This window comes from Sapajus apella, unplaced genomic scaffold (assembly GCF_009761245.1).
Source record: "Sapajus apella isolate SASKATOON/1434 unplaced genomic scaffold, GSC_monkey_1.0 scaffold65, whole genome shotgun sequence".
Lineage (NCBI taxonomy): Eukaryota > Metazoa > Chordata > Mammalia > Primates > Cebidae > Sapajus > Sapajus apella.
The window spans coordinates 4,870,215-4,882,036 of record NW_022437005.1 but is presented as its reverse complement, the minus strand read 5'-3'; the positions used below and the strand labels follow the sequence as shown (position 1 = coordinate 4,882,036).

The window sequence follows — 11,822 nt, the reverse complement described above, 5'->3', positions numbered from 1 at the left end:
AGCCTGGGCAACAGCACGAGAATCCATCTCAAGAAAATAAAAAAAGAAAGAAGGAAGAAATACTACGTGAACCACAGGTGTAATATTAAATTTCCTAGTATCCACATAAAAAGTTTTTTTTTTTTTTTTTTTTTTTTTTGAGAGGGAGTTTCGCTTTTGTTAACCCAGGCTGGAGTGCAATGGTGCGATCTCGGCTCACTGCAACCTCCGCCTCCTGGGTTCAGGCAATTCTCCTGCCTCAACCTCCTGAGTAGCTGGGATTACAGGCACGCGCCACCATGCCCAGCTGATTTTTTGTATTTTTAGTAGAGACGGGGTTTCACCATGTTGACCAGAATGGTCTTGATCTCTTGACCTCGTGATCTACCCGCCTCAGCCTCCCAAAGTGCTGGGATTACAGGCTTGAGCCACTGCGGCGGAAAAGTTTTTTAAAGAGCCACACATGGTGGCATGGCCCTGTAGTCCCAGCTACTACATAGGCTGAAACAGGAGGATCCCTTGAGCCTAGGAGCTCGAGGCTGCAGTGAGCCATGATTGCGCCCATGAATAGCCACTACATTCCAACCTGGGCAACATAGTGAGATTCCCATCTCTCAAAAAGTTTAAAATAAATAAAAGTTTCAAAAACTGATTTTAGGCTGAGCACGGTGGTTCATGCCTGTAATCCCAGCAATTCAGGAGGCCGAGGTAGGCAGATCAAGAGATCAAGACCATCCTGGCCAACATGGTGAAATCCCATCTCTACTAAAAATACAAAAAAAATTAGATGGGCATGGTGGTGTGCGCCTGTAGTCCCAGCTACTCAGGAGGCTGAGGCAGGAGAATTGCTTGAACCCAAGAGGCAGAGGTTGTAGTGAGCTGAGATCATGCCACTGCACTCCAGCCAGGTGACAGAGCGAAACTCTGTCTCAAAAAAAAAAAAAAAAGATTTTAATAATATATTTTATTTACCCTGATATATCCAAAACACAATCATTTCAACATGTAAATCAATATACAAAATGGTTAATGTTTTACATTATTTTTTTCATATTAAATGTTTGAAATCCAGCGTGTATTTTACCTTATAACACATCTCATTTCACACTACCCACCTGTCAAGTGCTCAATAGCCAGTAACCACGTGACCAGTGGTGTTTCCCATTTGGGGCAGGGCAGGACTAGAGGCAGATTAGTCATAAATTTAGGACACCAGAAAAGCAGGAGGACAAAGGAGAGGGGCTGAGAAAGAGCGACAAAGAGAGAGATTCTGCTTTGATGAGTTTAACCAGAACCTTGCAAAATAGTCTAGAGAGTGGAGATTTAAGATAAGCATCGGCCGGGCACGGTGGCTCACTGCAGTGTGAGAGGCTGAGGCAGGCAGATCACCAGAGGTCAGGAGTTTGAGACCAGCCTGGTCAACATGGTGAAACCCTATCTCTACTAAAAAGACAAAAATTAGCCAGGCATGGTGGTGCACGCCTGTAATCCCAGCTATTCAGGAGACTGAGGCAGGAGAATTGCTTGAACCCAGGAGGTAGAGGTTGCAGTGAGCTGAGATCATGCCATTGCACTCCAGGTTGGGTGACAAAGGCGAAAAACCGCCTCAAAAAAAAAAAAAAAAAAAAAAAAAAGACAAGTACATACGTTGTGGTTTAGCATTGTTTATATTTTGAATTACAATGGGGTGGGGATGATAAGACACCATGATCTTGTCCTCGATCAGAGGACAGCTGAAGGTCTTAATGCAGTCCTGGGACACCAAGGCACCAAGATGTGGCAGCAGAACTCAATGTAGCCTGTTCAATCAGAAAAGGAATGTGTTAAACGCTGTCAGGTAGCTCATGGAATCTCAGGAGACGGAGACACCATCTTGAAAGGAGGCATCCTGAATCGATGCAGGCCACTCCTGTGAGGGCGTCTGTCCCTGCCATCTCTGGCCAGGATGTCTGAGTAACTACCTACCATTCTTTTTTCTTTTTTCTTTTTTTCTTTTTCTTTTTTTGTGGGGCTGCCCCAAAGGGCAGACAGGTTTATTGGGCAGCAGCTGGAAAAGTCAGTGGTTGGACTTGGTCACACGCGCCAGCTCGTCCTCCTTCTTGATGGCATAGGAGTTGGAGGAGCCCTTGGCGGCACTGATGAGCTCATCTGCCAGGCACTCAGCAATGGTCTTGATGTTCCGGAAGGCAGCCTCATGAACGCCCGCGCCCAGCAGCCAGATGGCCTGAGTCACCTGGGGCAGTGGGGACACGTCCACAGCCTGTGGTCTCACAGTCCCGGCTGCCCCATGCGCGTGGAGTCCTCCCGGGGACCACTGTTGATGACGGCGTTCACCAGGAGCTGCAGAGGGTTCTCGCCTGTGAGCAGGTGGATGAAATCGAAGGCATGCTTGACGATGCGCGCAGTCGTGAGCTTCTTGCCATCGCTGCGGCCATGCATCGTCACGGAGCTAGTGACGCGCTCCACGATGGGGCACTGAGCTTTGCAGAAGCGTTTCGCGGCATACCGCCCTGCACTGTGAGGCAGGTACTTGGCATACTTCTCCTCCACTGCAATGTTATCCTGCAGGGAAATGTCATTGAGCTGCACATCATCGGTGCACCACTTCCCAAAGAGCTTGCTGTCAGGGGTCTCTGCTGCCGCTGGTGCTCCTGTCTCCCACTGGGTCATCCTGAGAGCACAGCTGGAGCGTGTCCGTCGCTCGCGTGGAGCACGCGCCGCTCTGTACAGACAGGAAGACTGCCTACCATTCTGGCTGAGCACAGGGCTCAACCACCAGGACACTGGCCACAGCACCCTCCAAACTGCAGACGGCTCACTCACCCTTGCCCCAGCGGACACCGACGGCCCTTCCTGGTTCATATTGTTCATGTTGTTCCCTTCTAACTGGAGTCTATGTGAAAATCCCAGTCACAGCACCTGGGTCACATGCTTGCACCCAGTAGCATGGAGTCTGGGAAAGGAATTTGCAGACTCTGTTGTAAGGAAGTGAACTCCTAAGTGGGAAATTGTGCAAGCATATAGGTGTGCAGTGCAGCAGGTTCCTATACATGCCCACTATGCTAATTGATTTGGTTCCTCTTTTAAAAATTATTGTGACAGACGGGCTGGTTTCAACATAGTGAAACCCTGTCTCTACTAAAACTACAAAAATTAGCCAGGCGTGGTGGCACATGCCTGTAACCCAAGCTGCTCAGAAGGCTGAGGCAGGAGAATCTCTTGAACCCAGGAGGTGGAGGTTGCAGTGAGCTGAGATCATGCCACTGCACTCCAGCCTGGGTGACAGAGTGAGACCTTGTCTCAAAAAAAAAAAAAAGACATTGTGACAATCAACAAAGGAGAAAGCAACCCATGGAATGGGAGAAAATGTTTGCAAATCATATAGTCAATAAAAGCATACGCAAAATAAATAAGGAAATCATGCAACTCAATAGCAAAAAGCCCCAAATAACCCAATTAAAAATGGGAAATGGACATGAATAGACATTTTTCCAAAGAAGACATACAAATTGGGTTGACAGGTACACGAAAATGTAGTCAACATCACTAATCATCAGAGAAATGCAGATCAAATCCACCATGAGCTATCACCTCACAACTGTCCAGGTGACTATTACCAAAAAGGCAAAAACTAACAAGTGTTGGCAAAAATGTGGAGAAAAGGAAACCCTCAGCAATCATTGGTGGGAATGTAAATTGGTACAGCCATTATGAAAAACAGTAGGGAGGTTTCTCAAAAATATAAAAATAGAACTACCATATGATCCAGCAGTCCTACTTCTGGGTATATATCCAAAGGAAATGAAATCACTGTCTCCAAGAGATAGCTGCACTCCCGCGTTCACTGCAGAATTATTCACCATAGCCAAAGTGTGGAAACAACTGAAGTGTTTATCCATAGATGAATGGATAAAGAATAGAAGACACAAATAAATTAATCGTTCTGATATGTTTAGACTCCAGGGCCTCTCTATGGAAAGGTCAGCTTCTTATCCAGAAAAGATAATATTCAAAACAAAAAACAGGTATTCGAGACAGTCACTGTTCAAGACAATGACTGAACTTACACACAGGGAGGAGAAATAAAAAGCCAGTTTCAGCCGGGTGCGGTGGCTCTCACCTATAATCCCAGCACTTTGGGAAGCTGAGGTGGGCAGATCACTTGAGCTCAGGAGTTCGAGACCAGCCTGGCCAACATAGTGAAACTTTGTGTCTACTAAAAACACAAAAATTAGCTGGCATGGTGGTGTGCATCTATAGTCCCAGCTACTCAGGAGGCTAAGGCAGGAGAATTGCTTGAACCCAGGGCACAGAAATTGCAGTGAACCAAGATGGCACCACTGCACTCCAGCCTGGGCAACAGAGTGAGACTCCATCTCAAAACAATAAGTAAATAAAATAAAAAGGCTGTTTCCCTGTTTCCTTTAGTGTATGTGTTTTGCCTAAAGGGATGAGGCTCATTTTGGTGAAAAATGCTTTCATGCAGAACATTTTGAATTCTTTCACTTCCCTCCGTAAATGTTTCAGGCCCTGACCTGAACAAGGAAATCAAAATAAGGTAACACTGGCTTCACACAAACCTGAAAACTATAATCTAACTGTACGTACAACTTCTTTACTTTAAAGAAATTTCAAAGTCCATTTACCTATGCCAAATCAGTAGACTGAATTTTCTCTTTTAGGAAGTTTTTAGCCAAATTAAAATTAATTTAAACTCACTTTAAAATGCAAGAAAGAGGCCAGGCGCAGTGGCTCAAGCCCGTAATCCCAGCACTTTGGGAGGCCGAGGCGGGTGGATCTCGAGGTCAAGAGATCGAGACCATCCTGGTCAACACGGTGAAACCCCGTCTCTACTAAAAATACAAAAATTAGCTGGGCATGGTGGTGCGCGCCTGTAGTCCCATCTATTCGGTAGGCTGAGGCAGGAGAATTGCTTAAACCCAGGAGGCGGAGGTTGCGGTGAGCCGAGATCGTGCCATTGCACTCCAGCCTGTGTAATGAGCAAAACTCCATCTCAAAAAAACAAACAAAAATAAAAATAAAAATTGCAAGAAAGGATTTGCAAGACTGACTAGTGTTTGTTCTGTGGCCAAGAAAGAGGAGCATGCCTCTGCCAGCACTGGCCTAACAGGTGCCTCATGAAGAACAGGCTTCAGGACAGTGATCCATCAGGTCTACCAAAAAGCAGTGGGACTCCAGGTTCAGCCTAGAAAGAGGGGTCACTGCTAAGTCGGACTTTTACCAGACAACCTAGATCCCAAACAGATCTTGGGTCCCCAACTGACGAGGCTGGAGCACAGTGCCGGGAGTCAACAGGGCCAGAGTCGTCTCAAAGAGTCAGTGATCTTTGCTGAATTTATTTTTAATTTTTTTTAGTAGAGACAGGGTTTCACCATGTTGGTCAGGCTGGTTTCAAACTCCTAGCCTCAAGTTATCCACCCACCTTGGCCTCCCAATGTGCTGGGATTACAGGCGTGAGCCACTGCACCTGGACATTTTGTTGAATTTTTTAATTGATATATAATAGCTGTACATATTTTGGGGGTACGTGTGATATTTTGGTAGATGTATACAATGTCTGATGATCAAATCAGGGTAATTGGGAAATTCATCCCCTCAAATGTTTATCTGTCCTTTGTGTTGGGATACTCCTGTGGACACCCTTTCCTCTCCCCCTGGTGGTCAGTACTATCTTGACTTTTGTTGTTAGTCATTTTCTTACTGCAACTAACGATTATTTAAATTATTAATTTTGAGACAGTACAAATTCACAGGCAGGTGTGTGTCCTTTGCCTGTCTTCTCCAATGGTAAATCTTACAGAATTAGAGTATGATATCACAAGCAGGATATTGACATTGAGACAATCCGCAGCTTTTATTCATATTTACCCCGTTTTACCTGTACTCATTTGTGTATGTGTGTGTGTGTGTGTGTGTGTGTGTGTGTGTGTAGTTAGTTCTATACAATTTCACCAGGCAATGTAGGCTTGTATATCAACCACCACAGTCAAGATACTGAACCGTTCTAATGCCACAAGAATATTTTGTGTCTTCCTTTTACAAATCCTTAACTCCTAGCAACCACCAATGTTTTCTCCATTTTTGTAATTTTGTCATTTCAAGAATGTTATATAAATGGAATCATAAAATATGTAAACTTTGAGACTGGCTTTTTTCATTCAGCATAATTCCTTTGATATTCTTCCAAATTGTCGATTGTTGTCTAATGGCTTTCTTGTTGTTGTTGTTGTTGTTGTTTTTGTTTGTTTGTTTTTGTTTTTTGAGACCGAGTCTTGCTCTGTTGCCCAGGTGGGACTGCAGTGGCAGGATCTTGGCTCACTGCAATCCTTGCCATTCAGGTTCAGGCAATTCCCTTGCCTGAGACTCCCGAGTAGCTGGGATTACAGGTGTGTGCCACCAGGCCCAGCTAATTTTCGTATTTTTGTAGAGACAGGATTCCACCATGTTGGCCAGGCTGGTCTTGAACTCCTGACCTCAAGTGATCTGCTTGCCTTGGCCTCCCAAAGTGCTGGGATTAGAGGCCTGAGCCACCATGCCTGGCCTTTTGCTTGATGGTTTTAACACATGTGTTTGCATTCCTAAATAACATATTGTTCACTATTATGTGTTTTAAAAAATAATTTGAATATTATAATTTTTTGTAATTTACTTTTTTCATTCAACTATACTTTTGATTGTGTGGCTTTATTGAGTGTGTGTGGCTGTGGGAGCCATTTATTTTTATTGCATAAATTTATCACAATTTATTCATCCAATTAGTTATTGATAGGTATTTGGATTGTGTTTTTTATTTTTAGGTTGAGTTTTTATTTTTTGGAGTATTATGAGTGATGATACTATGAATATTCTTGCCTGTGACTCTTGGTACATGATGTATGACATTTTCTAGATTAAAAATGTGTTTTGGAATTTCTGGCTCAATTTTGCTAAATAAAGCCAAATCCATTGCTTGCCTTCACCAACAGACTCCTAGATTTTTGTCAGTCTGATATAAAACAGTATTTCATTGTCATTTTAATTTGCAATTTTTCTTGTTTATGAATGAGATTGAGCATCTTTTTTTTGAGACAGAGTTTCGCTCTTGTTACCCAGGTTGGAGTGCAATGGCACGATCTCGGCTCACTGCAACCTCCGCCTCCTGGGTTCAAGCAATTCTTCTGCCTCAGCCTCCTGAGTAATTGGGACTACAGGCGTGCACCACCATGCCCAGCTAATTTTTTTGTATTTTTAGTAGAGACGGGGTTTCACCATGTTGACCAGTGTGGCGATCTCTTGACCGCGTGATCCACCCACCTCAGCCTCCCAAAGTGCTGGGATTATAGGCGTGAGCCACCGCGCCTAGCCCTGAGCATCTTTTTATATGTTGATGATCATTCATGTTTTCCTGGAAATGCCTGTTCACGTCTTTTGCCATTTTCCTATTGAGTTTATCTTTTTAAAAAATTGATTCATAAGAGTTCTTTATATATTCTGGGTTCAAATCCTGTGTAAGAGAAATGTATTCCAAAAGTTTTCTCATTTTATTGTTTAGTGTATCACTCTCCTTATTGTGTGTTTTCAAAAAGACATTCTTAATTTGTCAACAAATTTATCAACATTTTCTTTTTTAAGTTCACAATCCTTCAAGGTGGAAACCCTTTTTCTTTTGTGATTTATTTTTTGGGTATTTAAGAAATTCTTTCTTATCCTGTGGTCATAAATATATTTTTCTACACTCTATATACGATATTGAATATGACATCTTTCCCTGTTGCACTGAATATCCTCTCTCATAAATCAGATGCACACATATGTGTGGGGCTGTTTCCAGGCTTGCTCTCAGGTACCAGTGATGTCTCTGAATGAATGCCACATCGTTTAAATTACTATTCACATCTGATCGAGCAAGTCTACACAACTCGTCCTTCTTGAGGAATGTTTCAACTTTTCTTTCACATAAACTTTGAAACAAATTTATCAGTTCCCACAAAAGACTGTCAAGTTTTTTAAATAATTGTATTACATCTACAGATGAATTTGGAGAATTTTGGCCTCTTTAATTCTGAATTTTCCAATCCATTAATATGGTAAAACTTTCCATTGATTAGTGTCTTCTTTAATGTCTTCCAATAAAGTTTTTTTTTTTTTTTTAAATTTTGTGGGTTTTTTATTTGTTTGTTTGTTTTTTGAGGCAGGGTCTTCTTGCTCTGTGGCCCAGGCTGGAGTGCAGTGGCACCATGTAGGCTCACTGTAACCTCCACATCCCAGGCTCAGGTGATCCTCCCACCTTAGCCTCCCAAGTCTTTGGGACTACAGGTGCACACTACCACATTCGTCTACCAATAAAGTTTTTTAAAATTTTATACGCAAAGAGCTTGCACAGTATTTTTAAAAAATCGATTACAAGGAGCTTTGTATTTTTGTTGTGTTTTAAATCATTTTTTCATTAGATTTTTTTTGGAAGTTTTAAAAAATGTTTATTTTAGGTACAAGGAACTATTATGGTTTTTCATGGTAGATGTCTTGGATAATCTTTTGAAGGAAGACCATTTAGCCCAACTTAATGAAACCAACATCCCTCGCTTACTGATGGAAACACTGGTGGTACATATTGGGGCCATATTTCTGGATCAGACCATGCCGATTTGAAGAGACTTGACAAGAGCAAGAACTCTGGCCAAATTTTCGCAGGTGTCTCCAGTACAGCTGCTGGTGACCCATCTTGCTCTCAAGGATGCAACGAGGTAAAAGGAAGGAGTCCTTTTCATTAGACTTTTAATTTTTCTGACTGTTGCTGGCATATGGAAATTTAATTGATGCTCAAACCTTACACACAGATTTTCTACACTGTAACCTTGCTAAACTCTCTTATTAATTCTAATAATTTATGCATAGGTTATTTTGGGTTTTCCTTAGACCATGATACTGGCTACAAACAATAGTAGTTTTGTTGTTTTTCTTTGTAATCCTTATACTCTTATTTCTTCTTTTTTGCCTTACCGTACCTGCAAGGAAGCAATCTAATGTGAATGGGGTGCTGAGAGCAGGCAGCCTTGGCTTGCACTTGGGTGCTTTTTCCACTGGTGAGTTCAGTGGGTGAAAATATATCATTTTCCTAATACTGTAGTATACCTCAATTAAAAGTGTAAATAAAGTTTCCTTAGAAATATTTTCTCAACATCTTACCCTCTCCTTATTGCTGTGTGCTCCAAGGATACCACTGAGCAGGTTTGTACCTGTCTGCTTTCAACCTGACTATATATTACTGGAGAAAAGAAGTCTTAAGTGAGGGTGCAGATGGCAGCTTTCAAGAATTTGAAGAACTACCAGGTGGAGGGAGTGCAGGGGGAGTCTCAGCAGCCCTGGAGGACAGAATAAAAAGGGAGGTGGAAGGGCAGGAAAGCAGATTTCCACAAACAGGAAGAAAAGCTTTGTAGCACCATTGTTGTCTAACCAGAGAATAGGTTTCTTTCTGAGATAGTGAGCTTCCCAGCATTGGAAGTATTCAAGTAGGGCTAGATGCACACCTAGGGTGCTGTATAGACTCCTCACCACCAATAATTGGGTGGGGTGTGGACCACATTATGTCTTCTGTCTCTTCAAACTTCAGTCTTGAGATTTTTTTTTTTTTTTTTTTTTTCTGAGACGGAGTTTCACTCATGTTGTCCAGGCTGGAGTGCAATGGCGCGATCTCGGCTCACCGCAATCTCCGCCTCCTGGGTTCAGGCAATTCTCCTGCCTCAGCCTCCCGAGTAGCTGGGATTACAGGCACGCACCACCATGCCCAGCTAATTTTTTGTATTTTTAGTAGAGACGGGGTTTCACCGTGTTGACCAGGATGGTCTCGATCTCTTGACCTTGTGATCCACCCGCCTCGGCCTCCCAAAGTGCTGGGATTACAGGCTTGAGCCACTGCGCCTGGCCCCAGTCTTGAGATTTTTAAAGAATTGGGTTCATTTTTTCAAATTGAAATTGTTTTTATTAACATCTTGTGGGTGTTTGTGAGTTCTGAGCATTCAACTTTCACTATGACCAAAACGTCTATATTTAAATACAAGGTATTTAACACATTGAATAATATGAGCCACATTATTTGCTTTCATAATGAGGGCCCCTTACAAATAAGGCAGAGGCCACGATCTCAGGTGGAAGAAAAAGAAATAAATCTATTTCAAGGTCAATAGCTGCACCCCGAATTCACTCAGCTCTACCAAATGTACTCGCACTGCCTCAGCAAGTCACTTCTAAAATTTGACAAAACAATCAAAAGCACATTTTGTACTGAATGTAGTAAGAGGCTCAGATATAACGTCTACTTTTATATATTTTTAATTTATGCAGTTTGTTTATTTAATCACTAGGTTAGTTAAGCTGATCTTGTTGCAAATGAGATATGATGATGTACACATGAAGAATAATTGGACCAGAAGTGTGGCTCACATCTGTAATCCCAACACTTTGGGAGGCTGAGGTGGGTGAATCATGAGGTCAGGAGTTTGAGATGAGCCTGGCCAACATGGTGAAACCCTGTCACTATTAACAATACAAAAATTAGCCAGGTGTGGTGGCGGGCAGCTGCAATCCCAGCTACTGGAGAGTCTGAGGCAGGAGAATCACTTGAACCCGGGAGGTGAAAGTTGCAGTGAGCCGAGATCATGCCATTGCACTCTAGCCTGAGCAACAGAACAAGACCTTTTTTTTTTTTTTTTAGACAGGGTCTTGCTTTGTCTCCCAGGCTGGGATGTAGTAGGGCAATCTTGGCTCACTGCAATTTCCACTTCCTGGGTACAAGTGATTCTCCTGACTCAGCCTCCGGAGTAGCTGGGAATACAGGCGTGCACCACCATGCCCTGCTAATTTTTGTATTTTAGTATCAATAGGTTTTCACCATGTTGGCCAGGCTGGTCTCGAACTCCTGACCTCAGGTGATCTGCCTGCCTCAGCCTCCCAAAGTGCTGGGATTACAGACATGAGCCACTGCGCCCAGCGGTACTTGAATGTATTTAGTTTCTCATAGCCTATTTTCCCTCCTTTTAAAGAAATGGGACAAATAATTTTACCAAATGAATGTAAATAAAGGTATTTAGGAAATAATGTGAAAAAGTTTTAAAGCATTATTTACTTTTTCTTTTCTTTTTACATTTTAGATTCAAGGGGCACCTTTGCAGGTTTGTTTCATGGGTAAATTGCATGATGCTGAAGTGTGGGCTTCTAATGATCCTGTCTCCCAAATAGTGAACATATGCCAGTTGTGGTGGTTCATGCCTATGATCCCAGCACTTTGGGAGACCAAGGCAGGTGTGTGTATCACTCGAGCTCAGGAGTTCGAAACCAGCCTGGCCAACATAACGAAATCCTGTCTCTACTAAAAATACAAAAATTAGCCAGGTGTGGTGGCACATGCCTGTAGTCCCGGCTACTTGGGAGGCTGAGGCACGAAAATTGCTTGAGCCCGGGAGGCAGAGGTTGCAGTGAACTGAGATCTCGCCATTGCAGTACCGCCTGAGGGACAGAGGGAAACTCTGTCTCAAAAATTAAATAAAAACAAATAGTGAACATAGTACCTGATAGGTAGTTTCTCAAGCCTTTCCCCCTCTCTTCTTTCCCACTTTTGGAATCCCCAGTGTTAATTGTTCCCATCTTTGTATCTGTGTGTACTCAATGTTTAGTTCCCACTTCTAATTGAGAACATACGGAATTAGATTTTCTGTTTCTGAGTTAATTTGCACCAGATAATGGACTCCAGCTGCATCTATGTTACTGCAAATATATGATTTGATTCTTTTTTATGACAGCATAGTATTCTGTGGTGTATATGTACCACATTTTCTTTATCCTGTCCA

At 42.7% G+C, this 11,822-nt stretch overlaps 1 pseudogene across 1 annotated transcript; it reads right to left on the bottom strand.

The window, feature by feature from the left end:
* Positions 1 to 1,963: 1,963 nt before the first annotated feature.
* On the bottom strand, positions 1,964 to 2,712 carry LOC116530111 (annotated as a pseudogene). Its single transcript, XR_004259839.1, has one exon. The product of XR_004259839.1 is annotated as a 40S ribosomal protein S5 pseudogene (transcript).
* Positions 2,713 to 11,822: the final 9,110 nt, after the last annotated feature.